This window comes from Oreochromis niloticus, linkage group LG3, assembly GCF_001858045.2.
Source record: "Oreochromis niloticus isolate F11D_XX linkage group LG3, O_niloticus_UMD_NMBU, whole genome shotgun sequence".
NCBI classification, from domain to species: Eukaryota; Metazoa; Chordata; class Actinopteri; order Cichliformes; family Cichlidae; genus Oreochromis; species Oreochromis niloticus.
The window spans coordinates 7862519-7889736 of NC_031967.2; the positions used below are offsets into that span (position 1 = coordinate 7862519).

The 27218-nt window shown below is 40.1% G+C and overlaps 1 pseudogene; it reads left to right on the top strand.

Annotated features, from left to right (window-relative positions):
- LOC109195273 (neuroligin-2-like) overlaps positions 1 to 27218 on the top strand; it is a 95666-nt pseudogene that overhangs the window by 51345 nt on the left and 17103 nt on the right.

Below are 27218 nucleotides of genomic sequence, written 5' to 3' on the forward strand. Positions count from 1 at the left end.
CTTTTTTCATGTCTTCGTTGATTTTGATGAGCAACATAAAGGCACCTCGAGTACATCGACCACTGCTGACTGCAAACTGCACTCCAAACATGGTGTTAAGGAGAGTGGACTTTCCTGTGCTCTGAACTCCAAGAACTGTGACTACCAGGATCTTTCTGTTTGGAGACACCAAGTCACTGAGCTGAGAGAGAACATCACTCACCCATCTGAGAGGGATGTTGGATGCATCTCCATCTACAAGCTCAAGAGGAAATCCATCAAGCAACAACTCTGCACACAGTTTGGGCAGCTGCTGACGTGCTGGATCTGACAGTGAGGCTTCATAGATCTGACCCATTTCACGGAAGAAGTGTTCAGTCCCCAGTGAGCTGTTGGAAATTTGTCTGTCAATTTCTTTGATCTCCTCTTTGTTCTCAGAGTTCTTACATTTTTCTTTATATTTCTCCTGAAGTTCAGAAAGTTTTATCCGCGACATGTTGTCCAGGTTCATTCGCATCCATTTCAGGAAATAAAACCTCTCTGTTCCTGAGCTTGATATTGCATTAATGAAACATGTCATAGCTGTCGACATGACATAAGAGTTCTGCCTTTTCCGCAGTTCTTTTCTGTCTTCCTGAAGTTGACTTTTGTAATTTTCTATATTTCCAGAGCCAACTTTTCGAAGGCGAAATTCTTCTTTCTCTAAGCAGGTCAGTTCTTTCCATATTTCACCTTGCCGTGGAAGCTGATCTTCTTTGTATTTAAGGATGTCTTGAATTTCAGCAGTGATGGCTTCTGCATTTTTCTTTGCACTCTGACACTCTGGAGAGTCTTCATCAACCAGGATTCCCAGTTTATGTGCAATGTCTGCCATCTGCTCTATTGTCATGTTCCTTGATTTCTTAATCACATTTCTAATTTTTTGCCTCATTTTTTTTACAAACTCTGCATCATTTTTCTGCTTTTTCCTAATAATGATATTGTTCTTAGTTAAGCCCAACTTAGTTTCCACTTCATTTAAAGCATCTAAAGTGCAGCGTTTGCTCTCACCATTGCCCACCAAGAAGATCTGTGTCTTGTGGTGTTGTTTGGTAAGTAGACTGCACTCAGAGTCCAGCTGGTCAAAGAACACAAAAACTGCTGCAGATGTCTGACACAAAAAGGAGTATTGTGTTTCAAATGAAGCAATGTCCCCGCGAAGGTTAGCTACAGCCACTGGCTGACTGAAAATATCAATGTTTGTGTTTCCACAAGGAAGATACCAAGTAATTTCAGTCAGTCCGTTGGACATTGTTCTTGGCCTGTCACCACACTCCATGTTGTAGTGAACAAAGGTGTCATGGTACTGCTGAGAATTGCTCAGAAGCTTATTGAGAATCTCTGACTTGGATGAGGAGCACTCACCCAGTCTGACAAAAGAGATCATTGGAAGTTCGGAGAGAACGATTCTGTCTTCAATGAAGCCCTTGGATTCTGACAGAGACTGAGGTCTGTACTTTTTAACAATGTCTCTCATGGCCCACAGCATGAGTGTGCACTGATTGGTGTCACAATTGGGAAGCAGCAAAGGCACAGAAAACTGACATGTGGACATTTTTAGTGCCATTTCCTGCTGTAGAAAACCATCAGAACACAGAAAGAGAGCAGTGATTATGTCAAGTGGGTTTGGCATGTCATCTGTGTTTAAACTGTCAGAATCCGCTGTATTCCCTGATTCATCATCAGACTCACAATCCGATGTACATATCATATTCCTAGCAGCCACATTAACCATCATCAGTTTCTTTAGAAAATACCATGGAAAGTCTGAGTTACTCTTGACAGGTTCATCAGTGATGGTCATCTTATCAATCTCAAGTATTTTGCTCAGTGACAGTTTCTTTGTGTAGTACTGTTGTAAACCAAGATCTTTTAGTAAGCACTCCAGGTGTGTCTCTGTGGATTAAAAAAGAATCTGTTATTTCTGAACGGATATTTAATCATTTTATAACATTTTATTATAGCACATAAAATGTACCTATCCAAAATCAGTCTTTTTTATTCAAGGTCTTAAATACAATCTTGCTTATAGCATTCTATGAAGAATGAGTTACAATTGTGTACACTTCATTTTTCAAATTTGTTTTGGGGCATTTTTTTTTTTATTTTTTTCAGTACTTTTTCAGCAGAGGTGAAGTATTTTCTAAGACAAGTATTTAAGAAGTTTAACTGCTATTATATGGGCTATTCTAAATTAACGTAAAATCACTGTAAATGTAATAAAACATAATTTTCCTGTTTTTTAAATGTATTTGTCTGTACATATGCATATTTAGATTGTTAAAATACATTCACTAATGTATCATAATTTCACAAATATTTGTTCGCTTGAAAGATTGAACTGTTAAATTCAAATGTAATGCTATGGAAAAATATATAAAATGATTCTTATAAACTTTTTTTTACATCAAATAATAATTATTATTATTGGTATTTAGGGCGATCGTGGCTCAAGAGTTGGCAGTTCGCCTTGTAATCAGAAGGTTGCCGGTTCGAGTCCTGGCTCGGACACTCTCGGTCGTTGTATCTTTGGGCAAGACACTTGATCTACCACCTACTGGTGATGGCCAGAGTGGAATTGTAAAGCGCCTTGAGGGTCTCAAAAAGTGCTATATGAATGCAGTCCATTATTATTTAAACCAACTGTTAACTGTATATTTCTGTACATTTAAGTATTATTATTCATATTGCCGCATTCATTGACCTTGTTTATAGGTAATTTCATTGTGTAATCAAATTAAAATGTTCCTAATTTAATGTTTAAAAGCACTTGAAAAAGGCAAAATCCCATGTAAAATTAGGGCAACAAACTGTATTGTCATTACTGAAAATAACCGCATTTTCATGGGAAAGTTATTTTCTGTTATTTTCTGGTATTATTTTGGTGCCCAAGCTGTCGGAATATAACTGGTTTTTTAGGATTTTTTTTTTTTTTACGGTGTATGTATGAAAGAAACATTACAAACACATGTTAAAACCATGTAAAATGTTGTTAAACACAATTGTTGTGATCTTGAGTATTTATGTCACTGGTAATTCATATACTACGAATAAAAAAAAAAAATCTATTCAACCCTGTTATCTTGTGAAATATTGTTACTGTCACAGGCTGGGTCTCTGAGTTCATTTTGTATTTGTTTCACTTTAGATTTGTGATTAGTTTGTGTCATTCCTATTTAGCTTTAGTTAAGGAAAGGCAGTTATTATTTATTGCTTTCTTGGTTTCTATGTTTGAGTCCTTGTATCGTTCATCACGTGTTAGGTCTGTTAAGCTTGTGTTGTCATGGCTAGTTTCAGTGTTTCCTGTTTTATTTTGAAGGAGTCGTGTGTTCTTTGTTCATTGTATTTAGTTTCACTTCCCCTGTCCTGTTATTAGGCTCATGTCTGTCAGCTGTTCCTCCATGTGTTCCCACTTTCCCTAATCACCTCCTGTGTATTTAAGTCCTCTGTTTTCAGTGTGTCATTGTCAGATTGTCTGCTTTGTTTGCAAGCCAAGAAGTTGTGTCAAGTTTCCTCATGTCAAGTCCATGTTCTGGTTGTAGGTTTGGTTAATTTAGCTCACCCAGTTTAGTTTATCGTTAGCCTTGCCTTTTGCCTTTTGTTTACAGTTATTTTGCCAGCCTCAATAAAGGGCTCGTTTTCTGTTATCCAAGTCATGTTTCACATTTTGTTTTCGTCTGCTTTTGGGTCCACCCTTCACTCTACACACAGTCAGCCCTGCTGATTGTGACAGTTACCCTAATTTTTTCATTAGCATGTACCATACCATTGTTTTGATAATATAAATGTTTATCTTAACTTACATGGGTTTCTTTGATTGCCTTTGTAACCGTCTAAATTATTATATGAATAGTGGATTTCAGCCAATATTTAAAAATAGATATTGAATTTTTAAAAAAGTAAACAAAAAAACCCCCGAACAACTGGTATTTGAAAAGTTGGGCAAGGTTGGATTTGAAAGTTCCTTAAATTGATATAATGGATCTTAAATGTAATCAGCATTCACTGAATTTCAGAGTTTTAACTTTAGCTTGTTTTTAAATTCTACTCTTTTAGATTTTGGGTTATTGGCAATTGGGTTGTGTGACTGTTTTAGTTGGATTTGAAAAAAATTGTAACTTGCAAATGTGTTCTAGTCTGGTGAATCAGTAGTGAACTACACGGGATAGCGTTTTTGTTTTGTTTTGTTTTGTTTTTGTTTTTACTAAAGTGGATATTTCTGAAATATATTAACTCACCAGTGACTGCAGTAATGCTGACTCCACTGCTTCTGATGTTCTCAAACACAGAGTAGAGAGTGAATGTGTATTTAGTTCCAGCAGTGAGAGATGAGACTGTGTGAGTTACTGGTCCATCTTCATCTGGAACACTGATGTTTATCTCTGTATCATTAAACTGGAGAACAAAGCTGACATTGTTGTTGACTTTATTCCACTGCAGGGTGATGCTGTTCTCATGGTGTTCTACTGGTCTGAAACTGTCAGCATTTGGAAGACCTGTAACAGGAAGGAAAAAAAGACAAAACATTTGTGTAAAGTACATTTCTACTGAACTAATCTTTGATATCTAAACCGGCAACAATTTATCCAGTGTCTGACTATGTTCATCTCCCCCTCACATCATTAAAAAGACCATCCAGTCAACTTTAAATACATTTTATGAGATAACAATGTAAGTATGTTTACTGTAGTTATCTGCTTGTTGAGTTTACCGTTAGAATTATTAAATGTATTTGCTGTGCTCAGAGTATATTTTCTGTGAAACAGCACAGTATCATGAAAAAATATTGTAACCTGTGAATATATTCTAAAATAATTCACTGAACTGCAGAGAATGGCTTCCTTTTTGTTACAGTGTGTGTTGTTGAAATAAATGTACTTACCAGTGACTGCAGTAATGCTGACTCCACTGCTTCTGACGTTCTCAAACACAGAGTAGAGAGTGAATGTGTATTTAGTTCCAGCAGTGAGAGATGAGACAGTGTGAGTTACTGGTCCATCTTCATCTGGGACACTGATGTTTGTCTCTGTATCATTAAACTGGAGAACAAAGCTGACATTGTTGTTGACTTTATTCCACTGCAGAGTGATGCTGTTCTCAGTTTGTCCTGATGATATTAGGCCTTCTGAATTCTGAGGAGCTGAAAAACAAAAGTAGCAACAGTTGACTTGATCAGCTTATTGTCTCTGTAGTTACAGAGACTGTGTAGAAAAAGAACTATTGGTGATTTTGTATGTTGACATCAGTACATCATGTCATAGTTTTAAGGTGGAACACAAGATATCTCACTTTTCCTACCAAGAGTACCTCAGTAAAACACATCTGCTATAGCTGCAAGAATTAGTCTGCCTCATCAAATATGTAAATCTTTTTGCTGTGATTTATTAACTCACCAGTGACTGCAGTAATGCTGACTCCACTGCTTCTGACGTTCTCAAACACAGAGTAGAGAGTGAATGTGTATTGAGTTCCAGCAGTGAGAGATGAGACTGTGTGAGTTACTGGTCCATCTTCATCTGGAACACTGATGTTTATCTCTGTATCATTAAACTGGAGAACAAAGCTGATGTTGTTGTTGACTTTATTCCACTGCAGAGTGATGCTGTTCTCATGATGTTCTACTGGTCTGAAACTGTCAGCATTTGGAAGACCTGTAACAGGAAGGAAAAAAAGATAAAACATTTGTGTAAAGTACATTTCTACTGAACTAATCTTTGATATCTAAACCGGCAACAATTTATCCAGTGTCTGACTATGTTCATCTCCCCCTCACATCATTAAAAAGACCATCCAGTCAACTTTACATAGATTTTATGAGATAACAATGTAAGTATGTTTACTGTAGTTATCTGCTTGTTGAGTTTACCGTTAGATTTCCTGTGCTTAGAGTATATTTTCTGTGAAACAGCACAGTATCATGAAAAAATATTGTAACCTGTGAATATATTCTAAAATAATTCACTGAACTGCAGAGAATGGCTTCCTTTTTGTTACAGTGTGTGTTGTTGAAATAAATGTACTTACCAGTGACTGCAGTAATGCTGACTCCACTGCTTCTGACGTTCTCAAACACAGAGTAGAGAGTGAATGTGTATTGAGTTCCAGCAGTGAGAGATGAGACTGTGTGAGTTACTGGTCCATCTTCATCTGGAACACTGATGTTTGTCTCTGTACCATTAAACTGGAGAACAAAGCTGACATTGTTGTTGACTTTATTCCACTGCAGAGTGATGCTGTTCTCATGATGTTCTACTGGTCTGAAACTGTCAGCATTTGGAAGACCTGTAACAGGAAGGAAAAAAAGATAAAACATTTGTGTAAAGTACATTTCTACTGAACTAATCTTTGATATCTGATATATGATGTTCTACTGGTCTGAAACTGTCTGCATTTAGGGGAGCTGTAACAGGAAAAGGGATGAAAAAAAGCATTTAACCAAATATCATACTAACTAAATGAGTTCTACCTTAAAACATTTTTGTTTGTATCGAAGAGTGGGATCTCACAGTGGCGGAGCGGGGGGTGGCTTACTGGGCTTAAGCCCGGGTTGTTTTTTCAGAAGCCCGGGGTCTTTTGGAGTGTAATTTGTTTCATAGTTAGATGCCTGGCTGACAACTGTATAAAACAAAATCTACACACAATATTCGAAGCACATAGTACACACTGTGGGAATTTACGACTGTGCGTAAATCCCCCCTAATATTGGTATGATCCGAGCTCAGACACTAAGCGACTGAGCGAGGGGGAGGGAGAAGCCGCTGCCTGCGAGTTTGCCGTTGGAGAAGCGCAGCCAGGCAGACAGAGGAGAACTGAAGTTCGACCAGGTACCAAAGCAAATCATTCCTACTGTACAAATAATGTAAATATGACGGTGAATCACAAAAGATTGATGTCAAACGGATCACTTGACCCATATTAAGTTACTTGCTCTTCAAGTGAATCAACAAATGGCGAAATGAAAAGCCGAACAACAACAATGCTAACAATGATATAGAAATATCTTTTGAATTAGTTAAATGTCAGAATAAAGAGAGACAGAGCTGTCTATTTTTTATCACTTTCATCAAATTTAGGAGTACATGTACACTAAGTTTATTGTGTGTTTAATAAATAAGAAAACTCCAGACGATTCCATTCTGAGCTGAAGAAGCTTCTGATAGGTTAGTAGCGTCCATGTGAGTAAATTGGTGGCACACCTGTGGATGCATATAAGGCAAAACACAGAGCCTGTTTCTTTGAAATGGGAAAATCAAGAGATGTCAACAAAACACCAGGAAAAGAATTGTGGAGCTCCATAAGTGTGGCTCAATTTTGAATACAATTTGGGGCCATTTACAATTAAGAAATACAGATAGTTTCTCTCTTTACTCTTAAAGTTAACAAATATGTTTTTTATATTTATCAATCTAAAAAAAAAATAAACATTTAGTCTGATTTGATGTTACAATTAAAAAAGTGTTTGTGTTTTGATCTGAAGAGTATGTAAATATCTGGTTTCGACTGTATATTTGATGATGATGGTGTTTGGCTTGATTGTCAGCACAAAGAGGGAGCGAGAGGAACAGAGAGGGAGAGAGAGGAACAGAGAGGAACAGAGAGGGGGATGGAGAGGAGAACGAGGACAGAACAGAGATGGAACAAGAGCAGGTGAGACAGACATGTTAGTCAAATGGTTGTTTACCAAAAGTATCACCGTATCATAGGTACTCATGTATCTTGTACCTAGTGTTTCTTTTTAGGTTTGTTATTTTTCAAATTCTATATTTATTAAGTTATGCAGGCTTGTTTGCACAACAAGGCTAAATAATTATATAAACTTTTCTGAATCTAAATAGTGTACTTTGGTAGAATTAAAAAATAAGTGTAGTGCAGGTCTATGATGATTTTTAGTGCTACTATCATCTAGTTCTGATTCCGGTTCTGTCTTGGTTAAATCCTAAGTAGTCCTGATTTTGAACTGTTGTAGTCCTGTTTTAATTGCGGATCAGCTCTGGGTCTGGTTGAATTGGGTTTTAGTCCTCGTGTCTTGATACAGCCCTGATTTTGTTCTGCCTAGCTGCTTAATTAAAAAAAACTAGTTTAAGGTGTCCTGCATATGTGAATGAAGGAACAATGGGCTGGGAGGTCAGTTCCTTAATCATAATTATGCAAATTCTCATGACCATTGATCAACAACCACTGATCAAAGACCACTGATCAACGGCCATGAGTACCATTCACAGAGAGTTGGGGAATGGCTGCAATCACAGCATTGTAATATGGCGAAAGATGTACCCTGATGGTGGGGAATCATATTGCAGGACTATCTGTGACTGGCTCGCTTTCCATTGTCCTACCTGCCTTCAATTTTAATGCAACTCACTAAACCTTTCACACACATAGATGGGGCTAACACAAAAGGGAAGGAGTGTAGCTTCCCTCTTCACCTGAGTGTCCAAAACATATAACCACAGATCCAATGAGACAATTACAAAATCGGTCATTAAGCTGAGATCTAGGATGTCCTGGTGCCATGTGCACTTATGAACATCTTTACGCTTAAACATAGTGTTCGTTATGGACAAACTGTTTGGATCAGGCATGGCATTTCTATTGAATTACTTTTCTTTTAAAAGTGTATGTAGATTATACACTACCAATTAAATTTTGGACTGGTACTGTATAATTCAATTCAATTCAATTTTATTTATATAGCGCCAAATCACAACAACAGTCGCCTCAAGGCGCTTTATATTGTACAACAGATCATACAATAATAGAGACAGAGAAAACCCAAGAAATATATGACCCCCTATAAGCAAGCACTTTGGCGACAGTGCTTGCTCATAGGGGGTCAAATGCTGTGCAAATGCTGTCATGGTCCGGGTAAGTGCTGGGTTTTTTTTCCATTGTACCAGTGTTTCCACCTCGGGGCGGAGCCATGGTTTCTACTCGCATTGGCAACACCTGTGCATAATCAGTCTGTGAGGATTTAAGACCAGTGCTCACACTCATTCTTTGCGAGATTGTCTGCTAACCATAGTCAGTGAAGGTTGTCATATTCAAATAATCTAGTTACTGCTAGGTTTGGATGACCCTTTTGTGAGCAGGAAGTCACACAAACACACCCACATCCACACACACTCACTCAATTGCACATACATACACATAATTACACACACACACGATCGCACATGCATACACACATACACTTAGTGCCTTAGTTTTATGAAACACCATAGGGGGGGGGGGTTACAATGAGTGTTTGTGTAAACTGTGTGTCACAGAATAAAAGGCTGCAGGGGGGTGCTGGTTCTTTGAGACTGTCGTTTGAGACTGAGGGCAGAGATGCTGCCGTCTGGCTCCCCTTGCTAGCGTGTGAAAAACCGGTTGAACTGTTCTGTCTTGCTTTGTTCACAGGAATAAGTCTGAACTAGCGGGCCTGCTGAAGCGCAGACCCAACAACTTCCCTTAATACATCTCCTTCAGGTCTCTGAGTTTTGTCTGCAATTGAGTCCACTCCTCCTTTCTGGCTGCGCAGCCGTGACAAATGCACCATGCAAAATAATACCAGACCTGTATTAGTATTTGATGGAATATCAAAAACCTACCCAAAATAAATTAATTAAAAGCTCAAAATAGATTAGAGGCTAAACAAATAGCCTGTCAAACAAATTAACAATTAAACAAAAACCTTTGTTTTATCCAAATTCTGAAGAACCAGTCACGTAATGTGTGCAACTCAGATTTACTTATACTCTGTGTGACTTGGAGCAGCTGTATCACATCAAAGTTGCAAAAAAACTTCTAGTTATTCATCATTTTAATTACTTTTTACTTTTTACATTTTTGCCATATAAAAAGTTATGCCACTGAAACCCACTGTCGTCCTGAGATTTTAAAACATTCACTTGTGGATCTGTTTTTCACATTGAAATTTGTGTTTATACTGAGTCCATGTATTCTAATTTTATGAGGTATTTTCTTACCTTTTTTCTAAATATGTGTATTTTTTACTTACTTGTGTGTGCAAGGCAGGGCACAGCAGATTGAATTTTCTTTTCATCCCCATTTTCTTCTGGATTCAGGCAGGACATTTCTTCCAAATGTTGAGACACTAACTCACTTCTGGTATTAAACAATGTGTTCTTCATATGACAACAAGGAACTGTGGAAGTAATAATAATGTGGAAAATGATAATGATCATAGTGTGTATATGTATTATTTGTATGTTCTCCTTAAAGATGAGCAGACCAATCTTGATGAAGCAAAAAAAATTATTTCGAACTAAGTGCCAATATTGTTTGACACTGTCATCATCACATTAATCTTGATTTTCAGGCTCCTTTGCAAACCGGGGTCCTAGTACCTGTGGCCTTATACATCTGCATACATTAATCTAACATACCATTTCAATACTTTTGTCTAATCAAAGTTTTAGATTGTGGTGAAATTTTTAGGCCTTTTAAAACAGTCAGAGTTTATAATTATTAAAAAAGTTGCTGTTAAGTTTGCCATCCATCTCCTACTTCAATGCAATTAATGTAGAAAACATGTAGAAAAATAGCTAATACTGAAAGAGACATGAGAAGCAGAAAAAAATATATAGTTTAAGCTGAAACCCTCCTGTCTCTCATGAACTTGTGAAATAGCAGTTTTGTTCTCTAAGCACAATGATCATCTTAAAATCTCACCCACTATTGTGTCATAACAATGATTTAATATAAAAAAGCTATTCCCGAGTAGTAATATAGGTAATCATAATTAATGGGGCAGTGTGGCAAAATAATAAGACCATAAGTTTGAATAAGTCAACGTCAATATCATTCTACCTTTGCATCACCTCATCATCTTAGGGGCATTGGAGGCTGCAGCCTCTCCCAGCACCAGGCTGATTATTGTTGTTATACAAAGCATCTCTACTATAGCTCTGGTTTTTAGTCTTCCATGCCATGCACATAACAGAAACATCAGTGACAAAAAATGGCATAAAAAATGACAAATAAAGCATACCTTTATCCAAGAGATCTGTCAAACAGTCCATTCTGTTATCCAGTTTTTTTGGTTTTTGTTGTTTGATTTTCCTGTTTCTGCTGTGTTGGTAGTAGAATTGTTGTTCCTTTACTGTTGACGTCTTTGAGCACATATAGGAAAGTGGTCGGGTGGATTGTGCCCACTTCTTTTTATGCTGTGAAGTGAACACTTTCACTTTCACTCAAGACGATGTGATTTCTTGTAAAGCCTTTTACAGTAAAATGCCTCTGATGATATAGCACACAAAAGTTTTCTGCTGTGTTGCAGATTAAAGACTATTAAAACAGTTCACCATTTTACCAGTTTTATTTTATATGAAAACTTAAATGCTGGTTAGTGGGTGGTTATTGAAAATACAATAAATGAGTTTTTAAACAAGTGAAAAGAAAAAGATCTATTAATTGTCATGGTTTTGGTGCAAAAATCTTTTTAAAAAAGAGAACAATGTGTTCCACATTTAAATGAGGTATTCTATAAGCTGCAGTATTTACATTAACAAGAGCAAACTTAGTAGTTGTACACACACACACACACACACACACACACATAACCAATCAAAGTAGGATGTCGAGGATTTGCGGGCCAATCCCTCTGCAGGGCATACAAAATGCTGGGCATCATAGGGGCTAGCCGGCGAAGGGCCATCAAGTTGGCCAGCAACGCAGCAGAAGCGGTGTCGAGGTGGCTGTGGATCGGAAGAGGAGAGGCATTGCATGTAGGGTAGCACTACCTGGACATGAGCTGGGGCTTGATCAACCCTAGCTGGGTCACCTGGGAGAGAGGGTCTGGTTGCTGAATGACCCGAAACCCCCCATGACTCCAGGTTACATCACTGATGATGTATTAACGGGCACCAAATGGTGTATTTTAAAACACCAAACTTGTGTATATACACTCAAGCTTTACTAACAATGAACTTGACTGGACGTTGCTCAAACAAGTAAAAAGTGAATGTGCACATTCAAAAGGAGGTGCACATGCATGACACTGATATATACAGGGCTTCCTCAAGGGACATTTAGTCTTCTGTAGGTACAACTCAGAAAACCTTGTCACACAACTTTGAAAAGGGATTTGTAACAGCAAATCTAGGGTGAGGTTATTTATTGCTCCCTTACTGTTAAAAATCTTTGAGCACATATAGCAAAGTGGAGCAGGGAGATTGTGACCACTCCTTTGATGCTGTGAGATGAACACTTTTAGTTTCACTCAAGATGATGTGATTTCTTGTAAAGCCTTTTACAGTAAACTGCCTTTGATGATATAGTGCACAAAGGCTTTCTGCTGAGTTGCAGATTAAAGGCTATTTATTACAAAGTGAATTCTGAAACTATTAAACAGGTTAAATACACACCTTTCCTGCATAATGAAGTATGCAATTTCATGGTTACACAAAGACAGACTCAAGACAATATTAGGAAAACTTTATTGATTATGAAACTTACCAATCTAGATACCACAGAAACATTTTGAAGTATGGGACAAAATATTGGCCAAGTATATTTGGCAAAATAAAAGAGCAAGAATTAAACATAAAACAGTGCAAGTATTAAAAGGGAAAGGGAGCATCGGTTTACCATGCCTTTGTGACTATTATTACGCAGCCCACTTAAGACCCCTGATGTGTTTATGTTCCCTAACCTATTCCTCGGGATGGAAAGATGTTGAGGGGATGGTTATAAATGGGGTGCCAATTATGGCGCTCTTGGCAGATAAGAAATTAAGAAATAAAACTGGCATCTTGGGTGATTTTTATGTATGATTCTCTCCTAAAATGTTGGGATGGAGTTATTCAAACTAGTGGGCTGGAGAAAGCAGCTAAGATAATGAGATGGATTGCTTATGACTCTGATTTTCTGCCCAATATTCATGATAATAGGTTTAGGATATGGGTCTCAAAAGACTTATATTACTCATTGACCCATGAGGGGACATTTTTGAGTTTCGAGACATTAAAACAAAAATATGGATTGGGTCAAGATAATTTTTATAGGTATCTACAAGTCAGGCATTACTTTGATCAAAACATTAAAAATATAATAGAAAACAGTGAATTGGGTTTTGTGGAAACCTTTTCCACGCTAGTAAAATCCCATTCTCTGAGTTGCATCATATCCAAAATCAGTGTTAGGAAGGTTACTTTTAAAATGTATTCCACTACAGATTACAGAATACATGGCCCAAAATGTATTTTGTAACGTATTCCATTACATTACTCAATGAGAGTAACTAGGGATGGGTATTGATAAGATTTTCACGATTCCGATTCCATTTTCGATTCTGTTTAACGATTCGATTCTTTATCGATTCTCTTATCGATTCTTTTTTTAAAAAAGGAGAACACTAAGGTCGATTAGCTTAGAACTTTGTTTTATATCTTCTCTTTGAACAAGATAGAAATTTAGGAGTAACATGGCCTTACAAACCCAACAGTGAGATCTTAAGAGATCCACAGCCTACGGCTCTTCAATGGGGTGTCACAGGGTCCCCAGGAAAAAACATTGTAAATGTAAAATAATAAAATAAATATTCTTCTGTAGCAATAACAAAGTATAACATAAATTATTCTGTAGCAATTACACAAGAATATCCAGTAATGTCCCTGCCTACAATTAAACACATTCACTTACTGAAAATCGGGAGCATCTGCTGTGGCAAATGGGTGCAAGCCTTTTACCACAAACTTAGGCACTGCTCAGTGACATTCGTCTATCCTGGTCTGAAAGGAGACGCTAACGGTGGACTGCAGCGAGAACTGCCAGCCAGACTCTGTCTGTCTCTCTCATCATGGTCACCTAAATGCACAGTAATGGCAGGTTTTGTAATAAGGCAGATCGCGCTAATATAATATGCACTGTTAGTTGATTATTTACCTGCCGCATTAACGGGAGAGGACGTGCAAACGTTACCGCTGCTGCTGCTGGGTTGATATTCACGAGTCCGGAGCGGAATTAAAAACACGACATTCATTTAAGGTTATCGCGTGTTTTGTGAGCAAATGCTTTTGCATATTCGTAGTGTTTCCTCCCTTAAATGAAATCTCTACTTTGCAAGTATTGCAAGTTGCCCTGTTGTCATCCGTTCTCGTAAAGTATAACCAAACTTTTGAGCGTTTGAGCCGCTTAGGCGCCGTGTTTCCTGCCAGGTTAATGAAGCTCCGCAACGCGGTGACGTCATTCAGGGCGACTGGAATCGATAAGGGAATCGTTTGCAAAAGTGGCAAACAATTCCAAGGAATTGAAACAGTGGGAACCGGTTCTCAACAAGAATCGGGTTTCGATACCCATCCCTAAGAGTAACGTATTCTGAATACTTTGGATTACTTTATATATTATCATGCTTTTTACAACTGCATGAATTTACTATTGATGTGTGATTTATTATTGTTACTGAAAGTTACTCACCATACCAACTAGATTTTTAAATTAATATAAAATGAGTAACAGTAGGGTGGATATTAGGCAAGGCTTTTTGCAGCGTTCTGGTATAGAAAACTATTCCATGCGTACATAAAACAGGTCTGCGGCTTTGAACCGTAGTAAAGGGACCTCTGGCTAATACATCCGGTTCCATGTCGGACTCGTATCCGAAAACTAGCTTTTCAGCTTTCAGTTTTTATTTGTTTGTCATATGCAAGTTAGCACAGGGTCAACATTGCAATGAAATGTATTTGACGAGCAGAAGACAGTCACTCAGCAGAATGGTATAGTAGAAAAAATAGTAAAGAGCAAAATATTAATAAAATATAGTAAAAGAAAAAAGATTAACATTTAACAGACTAAATATATATATGTATATATAAATATATGTACACACTGGTGATTAAAAGAAAGAAAATCTTAAATAGGAATGTGACGGGGGGGCAAATGGGATATTGCAGAGTGGCAGGAATGAGCAGCAGTACAGACTGAACAGTACAAAGAAATTTTTTGCAGTTAGTACAGTATTGCACATTTTCCCCCTTAATATAAATACCAATAAAGTGGAGTGACCAGTGCAGATTGTATAGAGTACTTGTGAAGCCACAGGGTAGCTTCTGAGTGCATCCTGTGGACTGTGTTGTGTGTGTTTAAATGTTGTGGTTGAGGTGTCGTATGGCTTGATGGTAGAAACTGTTTCTAATTCTTGTAGTCCGAGCAGGAAGACTCCTGTAACATCTGCCAGATGGTAACAAGGAGAACAGCTGATGTGCTGGGTGGCTGTGGTCCTTGATGATGCTGTGTGCTTTGCGGAGGCATCGTTGACGATGAATGTCCTGAATGGCAGGAAGCCTCGTGCCCAGTAGCGGTTTTAGATACGGGCGACACGGGCGGTTGCCCGGGGCGGCATCTTGGTGGGGGCGGCATCGTGGTGGGGGGCAGCATCACGGGCATCGGCAAAAAGAAAAAAAAATGCTCGTACTCATGCTGCCCCGACATCATGCCAGCGCATATTGGGAATGGCATAGGCACCGATCGGTTTTCTATCGCCCATTTGCTGGGAGTAAGGGCGCCCTCCGCTTGCGAGATGCGCCTGCTGCTTGCGGCACAGGGAGGAGAGGGCGGGGCGGCGGGGGATTCTCTGGCTGGAGCAGCGTCTAATAACCAACTCGCAAAATAAAACAAAATAAAAACAAACCAACAAACACGAAAACACCAGACATCATGATACAGACTTATAATTTGCACCGATGTTTTTTCAAAATTCTATACGCGAAAAGTGAGCACGAGAGCCCTCGGTGCGCCTGCTGCTGAAGTCAAAGTAAACTTTATTGTCATCTCCGCTACATACAGTCCAGTATGTAGAGAGACGAGACGACGAGGCTCCAGTTACAGCAGTGCAAGTAAACAAACAATAAATATTTACGAGTAAAAAAAATAAATATACACTTTAGGACCAGGGGTAAAGGGATCAATAACAATTTAAAATGTATATTTTATATTTTGTTGATTTAAAGTCTCACACACAACCCGTTTTTAAAGTTTAAAAAAAAGAGAAAAGAAGAGGAGGAGTGTAGCGACTTCCACAGTCACTAGAGGCCGGGGACTGAGCCTGCCTATTTGCCTGACGCGCTGTCAACTTTACGCAATAATGCGAGAGGTGGAATTGCTTGCTTGCTTATTAAAGTGCTTGAATAGTTTACAGAGCAATATGATCGGCTCGCGATTCAAACTCTTAAAACATCACATCTCTAATGCAACAAGGGGAAACTCGTTGTGCTGCGGTCAACAAAAACTACGGTTACACAGCCCTCCTCTCTGTCAAAATCAAACCAGTGAAAGACAGACTGACAACGCCCTCTTAATGTCACCGCTAGCACTCACGTGACTCCCGTTACACATCACCATAGCAACCAAACAAATGAAAACCCAGTGATCATTAAAATTCAATAGATTTAATTATGGCTCCTACAAGGAGAAAAAGAGCAAAAGATACAGGTAAGCAGATGTGTCATTGGATAATGGCAGGTCATGTATCCTAAAACATTAAGAATCAGAATACTTTCTTAATCCCTAAGGGAATTATGTGGGTTACAGTTCCTCCAAGAAGAAATGGTAAAAATAGTAACAGTAACAGACTAAACTCCAAACAATATATACAATAATATAATATTAATTAGTCAGTGTCAATTGTTGATTTGTCCTGTTCTCATTGTATGACGAATTATGATGTCTGTTTAGTAGCCGTTTGCATACAATGCATACTCTCTCTCTCTTCATGTGTGTGTGTGTGTGTGTGTGTGTGTGTGTGTGTGTGTGTGTGTGAGGGGGGGGAGTGTTCGCCCAGGGCGCCAAACAGGCTAGGACCTCCACTGCTCGTGCCACTGATGTGCTCTGCTGCCTTCACCACCCTCTGTAGTGATTTGCCGCTGCTAGCAGAGCAGCTTCCGTACCAAACTGTAATGCAGCTCGTCAGCAAGCTCTCAATTGCACACCTGTAGAAATTTAAAGTGATGTTAGCGTTCATGCCAAACCTCCTCAGCTTCCTCAGGAGTAGAGTCGCTGGCGAGCTTTCCTGATAGCAGTGTCTGTGTGAAGGGTCCATGAGAGATCCTCAGTGATGTTGACTCCAAGAAATTTGAAGCTGCTGACCCTTTCGACCTTGACACTGTTTATGTGGATGGGCTGGTGTTCCCTGACTGGTCGTTTCTGGTAGTCCACTATCATTTCTCTAGTTTTGCTGATGTTGAGAGACAGGTTATTTTCCAGACACCACTTGTAAAGCGCCATCACCTCCTCTCTATAGGCTGTCTCATCGTTGTCTGTGATGAGGCCTATGATGGTTGTGTCATCCGCAAACTTCATGATGATGTTGGACTCATATTTAGCAACGCAGTCATGTGTGAACAGGGAATATAGGAGGGGGCTAAGCACACAACCCTGTCGCGTTCCTGTGTTTAGGATGAGTGATGAGGAGGTGTGCTTACCAGCTCTCACCACCTGGGGCCTGTTTGTGAGGAAGTTTAGAATCCATCTGCAGATTGGTGTTCCCAGCCCAAGGTCGACGAGCTTCGTTGCAAGTTTTGAGGGGGTAAATGGTAAATGGACTGGTTCTTATATAGCGCTTTTCTACTCTTTCTGAGCACTCGAAGTGCTTTAAACAACTAATTCATTCACCCAATCAAACCCATTAACACAAGCACTTTTTTCTGAACTCTTAAGTGCTAAGTATCTACCATTCATACACATTCACACTCCGATGAACGCATCGGAGAGCAACTTGGGGTTAGTATCTTGCCCAAGGATATTTGGCATGCAGACAGGAGCAGCCTGGGATCGAACCACCAACCTTCTGGTTAGTAGCTGACCTGCTCTGCCACCTGAGCATTTAACACCATCACCCCAATGATGGTGATGGTGTTAAATGCCGAGCTGTAGTCGATGAGGAGCATTCTTGCATATGTATTCCATCCACCAGCCACTCGAGGCACTTCATGATGACGGATGTCAGTGCAACAGGACGGTAGTCATTCAGACAGGAGACCACTGATTTTTTAGGAACGGGAAAGATGGTGGATGTTTTGAGCAACGTGGGGACCACTGACTGCCTCAGGGAGAGGTTGAAGATGTTGGTGAACACCTCTGCCAGCTGGTTGGCACACGCTCTGAGAAGCCGGCCTGGGATGCTGTTCGGTCCCGGAGCTTTGTGAGGATTGACCTTTTTGAAAGTCCATCTCACAGCTTCTGTTTTGAGAGTTAAAGTTACAGCCTCACTGTCCTCCTGAGGGTAGAGGATCTGCTCTCTGTTGTCTGCATCAAAACGAGCATAGAAGTTGTTGAGCTCGTCTGCGAGAGATGCAGTGGGCTGAACACTGCCTGTGTTGTCCTTCTTGTAGTCAGTGATGCAGCGCAGTCCCTTCCACAGTCGCCTGGTGTCAAAGCTGTGGTAGCTGGACTCCATTTTGTACCTGTAGTCCTTTCTGGCCTTTTTTGTGGACTTTCAGAGGTCATACCTGGCTGCTTTATATGCATCAGAATCCCCGGTTTGTGTGGGTTTGATCAGCTGCAAAAGTCTTTGTTATGGAGTCTGACAGCAGTGGGGAGGAAAGACCTGTGAAATCTCTCCGTCCCACACCGTGGGTGCTGCAGCCTGCCACTGAAGGAGATGCTCAGTGCTGTCAGAATCTCCTGCATGGGGTCGGAGATGTTGTCCAACAGGATGACAGCTTAGCCACCACTCTCCTGTCACTCACCATCTCCACTGGGTCCAGAGGGCATCCTAGAACAAAGCTGGCCCTGCGGATCAGCCTGTTCAGTCTCTTCCTGTCCCCGGCAGAGATGTTGCCACCCCAGCAGACCACACCATAAAAGATGACTGAGGCCACCACAGAGTCATAGAAGGTCTTCAGGAGTGGGCCCTTCACCCCAAAATACCTGAGTCTCCGCAGCAGGTACAGCCTGCTCTGCCCTTTCCTGTAGAGGGCGTCTGAATTATGAGTCCAGTCCAGTTTGTTGTTCAGATGAACACCAAGGTACCTGTAGCTGTCCACAGCCTCAACGTCCATACCTTGGATGTTCAGTGGTTGCAGTGGAGGATGTTTGTGCCTGCGGAAGTCTACCACCAGCTCCTTGGTTTTATTAGTGTTAATCTGGAGGTAGTTTAGCTGGCACCAGTCCACAAAGTCTTGGGTCAGTTCTCTGTACTCCTTGTCGTCCCCATCTGAAGCCCTCGCAAGCCCCAGGTTTAAAAAGAAAAACTGATAACACAAAGGCAGCAGTGATGATGATGTTGTCATAGTTTTAACATGAAGATGTAGTTCACACACCTACAGCAGAGAGCAAAGACACAGAGCTGGTTTCCGTGTTGGGCTCGTAGCCAAAAACTAGCTTTACTTTGTTGTCTGGGTCAACTTTGTTAGCGACAGACAGAGAGAGGCGTTCAAAGGCTGCTCCAACGGAACTTATTGTTTCGGAGGAAAACACGAACGCAGTGTACAGTCGAGTCTTAATAGCTTATTTACAACTGGGCTCGTCAGGCACTCTTCTTGGCTGCAGTGGTTATTATTGTATTTACAGGCTTCCATCTCACTTTGTGGTCGGTGACAGCTCGTATTTTTTTGACTCTCCTTTTTCTCCCTCCCTTGTTCACTGACACATAACAGGTATGGCAGTCCATTCTCCCTGCAGCACCGACTACACTGCCCATGAGGCTACATTCTTTAGGGCTATGTCTGTAACACTCTGCCTATTGCCTTCATATTAAATAATTTTTGAATAAGAATTTTTAAAAATATTTCTTCACGTCATTATGCGGTCCGCAAGTAGGGATGAAATGGGCCACGAGATTGAGACACAGGCATTAGAGCCTCTTAATGTGTGTTTTGTTTGGGTTTCCACCGGCGTGGAATTACCATAAATAGAGAGAGCATAGCCTAACATATGAAACAGGAAAAGACCTCCGTGTAATCCATTTATTTCAACAAAGTAACTGTATTCTGAATACCACCTTTTAAAACGTTAACTGTAACGGAATACAGTTACTCATGTTTTGTATTTTAAACACGCAACGCCGGTACATGTATTCTGTTACTCCCCAACACTGTTTTTTAGAGCAGAGGTGATCACAGTTGTTTTGGTGGGTTAAGGACCAAAAGCAAAATTGTTCAAAAAATACTGTTAGCAATTAAGGAATAGAATTTCAAATCCAGACCTGACCTGCTATCAAAGACATATGAAACATTATACAGAATAGACAGAGTGGGGTGTGAGTGGGGAGGGATTTATCTGTGTTCAATCTCACTAATGGATTGTTTGGCCAAAAATGCAATATGGAACAGGATAGGACTTTATTTTCTGTATGGTACATCTGAATGCATAAAAAGTAAAAAGGAAAAAAAAATCAATAGATGATAAACGGCAAAGCTTATGGGAAATTATTAAGAAGGTTATACTTTTTAATAAAGTGAGAAGAGAAAGACATTTATTTATTGGTAAAAGAAGAGACTCAGGTATTGTTACCAGACTGAGAATCAGCCACTGTGGGCTCAGATTAGGAAAACACCCAAATGGCAAATGTGACCGTGAGAGAATTAAAACAGTCAGGCAGTCAGGAAGTATTTGCGTCACAGAAGAAAACTGTTCAGAGAGCTTGGATCAACTGGAGAAACTATCTTCAGCATGTACACACTTGTGAACCTGGATTTCTGGACTAAAACAGAGAAACTGTAGCTAATAGTATTCTACTTAGGATAATATAGAGATCTGAGACTGATATTATACATCAAGCTTAATCAAAAGCCTGACTTAGGAAATAACAAGCAGTAGATGGCAGCAAATCGCCATTGATCCATCTTGCTTGCCAAACCAATATAATAAGTAGTCAATAGACTGTTGCACTGAATGGTGGTAGTGTAACTTAGCTCATCATGTGTGGTGGTTGTTATTTTGTGAAGAAACCCCTTTTGTGCTTTTTGACATACCCTGCTACTAACAGTTTGTACAGACTGTCCCTGTGTGGAGGAGTCTGTGGAGAGAAGTAAGTGGAGAAAAGATGTGTCTGGAAACACTGCCTTTGGGATTCACCTGTCTGTCTCCCTTGTTTGCCCAAACTCCAAGAAGACTCTATTGTCTATCCAATCTTTATTTGCTGTTTAACCACCTGTGGGTGCAATAAATGTATTAAATTTTCACTGCTGTGCCCCACACCTGTGTCCAGATCCTAATCAATTCATGGCACGTCTTCTGTTAGGATAGATAATTATAATAGTACACTTTCTTCATCGTCTGTCTTATTTATATATTTTTTTCAAACTCTGCCCACTTTGCTGTTTTTAACTTAAATACTGAAGGAGACACTCATTGGCTGCTACTAACAGTTTGTACAAAAGGATACTGAAGTCTGTGCAATAATTTCTTTTCTTGTGCTCTGAACTGTGATGTTGTTTTTACTTTTTTGTGGTTGTAAAATGATTTTTTTTTTTTTACTCTTAAAAACTCCTCTTGGCCTTCTGATCTCATTTTGCCTCTTTGTCTGTTCAACCAAGCCTATATTCAGACCCATCTCAGTGGCCTGGATCATATATAATTTATTTAATTCTCCCAACACATTAAAAATGAAGGCAATCAAAACAACACATTACTAACATCATTTTGAGATCCAGTGTCATGTCGATTAATGTTCTACCGACAGAAAGACAATTTGAAATCTGCATCACTGAGGTCATTTTAACTTATCATTGACCTAACATTAGCAGGAATTTAACTCTGCAGATCATACCAGATATACAATAAATGTTCCATTAAAACATTTAAAAAATGATACATATAAGATTACATATGTCAGAGAAGGAAAAGATCATTTTAAGTACAGAATAAGAAAGTCACATACGTAGCATATACTCAGATTTGCTTCTAAAACCTTGAACATGTAAATATTTTACATCAGATCCCCCAGAAACAGCACTGTTAGCATTTTCATTTTGACTGTCCTATTAAAAGAATAGAGACTGAGTCATCTATAACACACATAGTGATTATCTGGCACAAAGCGAAAGGAAAAGCAAAAGCAAACAGAGGTAAAAGTAACAATGTCACAAAAACAAAAATCAAAATATCTGGGATGTGTTCTTCTTTGCAAGGAGAACACATCCCAGAAAAAAAAGGAAAAATGAGAAGGTATGTAAGTTGTTACTTGATGTTAAATGATTTCTTGAGGCTTTTTTCTGCCTGCTCTTTTATGATGTCATTCCAACTTTCAGGAATATCAGCAGGTTCAGCATTATATTCTTTGGCAAGGTCCATGTTGTACTTTGCCATTACATATTTCCAGTAGTCCGATGCCTCAAGGCTCGAATCTGGAGTGATTTTCCAGTCTGGGTAAATTTCCTTGTAATTCTTGTAAGGGTGCCATTTACGATTTGTATCAGCACAGCTAAATTTGTTGTCACTGATCACAGAGGAAGAGCATATGTCAGTGACAAGTTTGTTTGTTACATGCCAAGTGTATTTACCCAGACCCTGTGGCCTATGCACTGCAGCAAAGTGCTCAGTATGGGCTCCTCCTTCTGCATCACAGAGAACTTTGCAGAATGGACACTGTTTGCCACAACCAACCAGTTTGTTGAAAAACTCATTCTCAGGCTGCACATTGAGCTGCTGTAACTTCACTTCAAAGTTCAATGTTTGAAACTCTTTTCTCAGATCTTGTGCCATCTCATTCACAGACACTATGAGCCAGTCAGCAAACTGTTTCTTGTCAGCATTGTTCATAAACATGAAAGCACCAAGAGCATCCTGGGAAATGACCAGTTTGTGACCAAGTTCTTTACAAATATCTTCAACAAATGTCTTCAAATCATCACTTGCTGATGGCATTATTTATGCTTCTGCTACATGACTGGACATCTCGGTCCTCAATCTCAGATATTGTTGACACAGTTGAGAAGTGCTCCACTATTTGGTTGAGTAGCCATGTCTTTACATAATCCTGATATGAGAAAATATATCTAGTTTTTAAAACATCCTTCGAAAGCAGATCCAGTAAAATTGAATATTGGAAGAACATTTGTGTTCTGAACAGCTCACATTTCAGCATTTCATCAATGATTTTAGGACCCAGGGACTGACTGATAAAGTCTTTAACAGCAGGCTTAAAGCACTGGTTGGTGAATTCTTCTGCTTTCTTTTGGCATTGGTCTTCTTTATTAACCACATGTTTGAAATCATCACAAAACCTGTCCTTGTTTTTAATCAAACATCTGTAGGGATCATTTTCTTCATGCACTTTCTTAAACTCTGGCTGCAATTCCACAGACGTGCTGCTTTAGAAAAACTTCAAACTCAGTGTCTGTCTTGACCTCATGATTTTTCTCAAGGTTCTCATCAGTGATGTGTAGGATCTCTTTGATGTATGTGTCACAATACATTTTTTCCTTTTCACTTTTTCTCTCACAAACTGAGTGCAAACATCAATGATGCTGTCAGCCAGTTTTTGTTGCAGCCATTATGTAACCTTGAATGTCAAAAAACATACTTACGTCCTCACCTCTATTTGAGTATCTTTCCACTGTATATCTGAAAGGCACCAAACCACAATCTTCCAGCTTTTTTTCTAAAAGTTCATGTGAAACATCCCCTTTATGTTTTAGGCTTTTTATCAGATAAGAGGATGCACTGGTGAAGATTTGTGCAGCTTGTTTTTCAGAAAAAGAAAGTCTTCAGTGTTTCACACCACATTTGAGAAACTTATTTTCAAGTTCTGTCTCTCCCATCTGACCAGTCCCCACACTGCATTTTCAATCTCTTTTATGTGACTCTCTTTGATTTGATCAATTTCTGTCATTTCCTGTGTTATTTCTGCTGCTGCTTTGAGCTGATTAAAAACAGACCTCTCCATTTCACGCTGCAGCCCTGAGAATTCCTCTTTGTATCCTTCTACATGATAAACATGACCCTCTGTTTGCTTAAAATATTGTCTCAGATTTCCTAAAGGTTTTGTCTCACATGTGGACAGCACTGTGGAGGCTTCACTTTTCAAACATGTGAGAAATTCTCTCATGTCAGAAGATTCAGATTTTACAGCAACTGTTCCAAATTTGGAAATTCTTGTTTCTGCACTTGTTACCCAGGTGTACATTTCTTTTTTGAATTCCCACTCCCATTTGTTGAATTCTGTGCAGAGTCTCATGTATGCATCAGCTACGAGGCTGTTTCTGAAGCTGAAGATGAAGTTTTCATGCTTTACTGCAGTCCACAGGCTTGTCATCCACTCTTTAAAATCCATGATATCATTAGCAGATGACTCACAGTTTCCCAGCAGTTGGATGATGTGTTTCTTGAGCTCATATACAGCCTCACTATAGCCTGCATTGACTGGTGCCATTGGTGGGTTTCCATTCCAGAGTCCAGGAATGTACCAGTTCCCAGTGTCTGGACTGTACCCCATCACATCAGTGAAGCTCTTGTTCTCCTCTTTCTTTTCCATTTTGGCTGCTGCCTGGGTCATCTCATTTAACTGTTCCAGGAGCAGTTTCCTGTCTTGCAAGTTCTTCTCATGGGCTGAAACATCGGACACATTCTGGTGAACAAACACACATCTCGGCTTTTTGCCCACCTCCTTCATCCTGAGAAAAGCATGCACAACTATTTGTAGGATGTCCTTCATTTCAGTGGAATTTTCCATTGCAATATTAACAATGGTGACATCACTTAGCCCAATAACAAGTGTAGCAAGCTCATTGTCGTGCTCAAAGCTGTTGTCCAGTTGTGCAAGTTCTGGTGACTTTAAGCCCTCAGTGTCAATGATCAGCATGAAGTCACAGTTTAGGACTTTTTTCATGTCTTCATTGATTTTGATGAGCAGCATAAAGGCACCTCGAGTACATCGACCACTGCTGACTGCAAACTGCACTCCAAACATGGTGTTAAGGAGAGTGGACTTTCCTGTGCTCTGAACTCCAAGAACTGTGACTACCAGGATCTTTCTGTTTGGAGACACCAAGTCACTGAGCTGAGAGAGAACATCACTCACCCATCTGAGAGGGATGTTGGATGCATCTCCATCTACAAGCTCAAGAGGAAATCCATCAAGCAACAACTCTGCACACAGTTTGGGCAGATGCTGCAGCTGTTGACGTGATGGATCTGTTTGTGGAAGGGACAGTGAGGCTTCATAGATCTGACCCATTTCACGGAAGAAGTGTTCAGTCCCCAGTGAGCTGTTGGAAAGTTGCCTGTTAATTTCTTTGATCTCCTCTGTGTTCTCAGAGTTCTTACATTTTTCTTTATATTTCAGGAAATAAAACCCCTCTGTTCCTGGGCTTGATATTGCATTGATGAAGCATGTTGACATGTCATAAGAGTTCTGCCTTTTCCGCAGTTCTTTTTTGCTGCCGACCCCAGATCCAGTTTGTGAATGAGTTGCTGGGGAACGATCATGTTGAATTCTGAACTGAATTTTGTCAACAGCATTCTAAAGTATGAGTCTCTAGAGTCCAGATGTGTGAGGCCTGAATGAAGGGCAGTTGAAATTGCATCATCAGTCAAGCGGTTTGACCGGTATGATAACTGAAATGGATCCAGGATGGGGGGGAAAGAGATGTCTTGATTTGATGCATGACTAACCGCTCACTGCACTTTATAATGATGGGGGTGAGCGCGACTGGATTGTAGTCGTTAAAGCAGAAGGGAGATGACTTCTTCGGTACAGGAGGGATGGTGGAGGTATTGAGGCATGTGGGAACGACAGCCTGGCTCAGTGATGCATTAAAAATGTCTGTGAAGACATCTGTGAGTTCCACAGCACAGTCCCTCAGTGCTCATCCCGGGATGTTGTCAGGACCTGGGGCCTTGCGTGTGTTGATCCTTGCAAGTGATCTCCACACACTGTCTGAGGATAGTGTCACCACCCGATCGTTGGGGGGGTCTGTGCGGGCGAGCGAAGAATTCATTTAGCTCATCCGGTAGAGAAGTGGAACTGACAGCAGTCTGCGGAGAGGGCTTGTAGTCTGTGATGTCTGTATTCCTTGCCACATCCTCTGAGTATCTCTGCTGTCGCTGAAGCTTTGGGAAATCCTCCTGGAGTATTGCCTTTTCCTGCCTGAGAGGTTTGCCCTTGCTGTTCTTAGGCTCACCTCATCCCCAGCTCTGAAGGCTGCATCTCTCACCCTCAGGAGCCTGTAGACCTCACCTGTGAGCCATGGTTTCTGATTGGCCTGGACAGTGATAGTCTCTGTGAAATCATTGATGCATTTTGAGATATAGGCAATGACAGTCTCTGTACATTCCTGCAGGTCTGTGGTGTTGTCGTGTGTGGCGGCCTGTTTAAAGATCTCCCAGTCTGTGGTAGAAAAGCAGTTTTGCAGTGCCTCTAAGGACCCTTCTGGCCACACACGTACAGGCTTACAAACTGGTTTGGTGACTTTGACCAGGGGCCTGTATGCTGGCATTAGCGTAACAGTGATGTGATCAGAGGCACCAAGGAGGGGGAGGGCTTTGTGATCTCTTCTCTGGGTGGTGAAAACATTGTCCAAAATGTTGGACATCCTTTCTCACTGCTCTAACAACTTTCTTCTGACTGCTGGCTTATTATAAACAGAAGGTGTGAACAGCAGGTGGGCGGAGCTTCTCTGCTTATGGCCAGAGCTGTGTGCTTGAGATGACAATATTATATTATATAATCTTAACTGCCCCTTGCTCCTTGGGGATAAATAAAGTCTTTCTGACTCTGACTGATATTAAGGATATTTGTTGTCTCTGAAATCACACAGAGCCATAAGTATAAAAAACTCTCAAAAAACAGCAGCTGAAGACTGTTGTAGGGCAGTTTCACACATTTGGTTTACTCTGGGCTGAATCTGCTGATAAGCTCGAAAACGTGTAGTTTTTTCCCTTAGTTTATTTCTTTTCACAGAGACAAAACTTCAAGTGAACCATATGCGTTGCTACAAACCACGTGATAACGTTTAGTCTGCTTACTGGCCAGATGTGTGCAGACCAGGAGCAACAAAAAATGAAATACAGGATGAAGGTGCTGTTCTCTGGTCTAGTGAATAACATGGAGACTCGTTTATCTGTGCAATTTTATTCATTTACAGCAAATTGGTACAGTTTGTGTACTCTGCACATCTGTGGTGCTCTGCTGCATCACACAATGTGAAGCTTGGAGGGGGGGGAAAGCAGCTAGCTCAGGAAAGGAAAACATAGATCTTTTGACCTCTCGGATGAGCTTTTTCTCAGTCCTGCCTCCACTTTTTGGAGCTAAAGCTCCA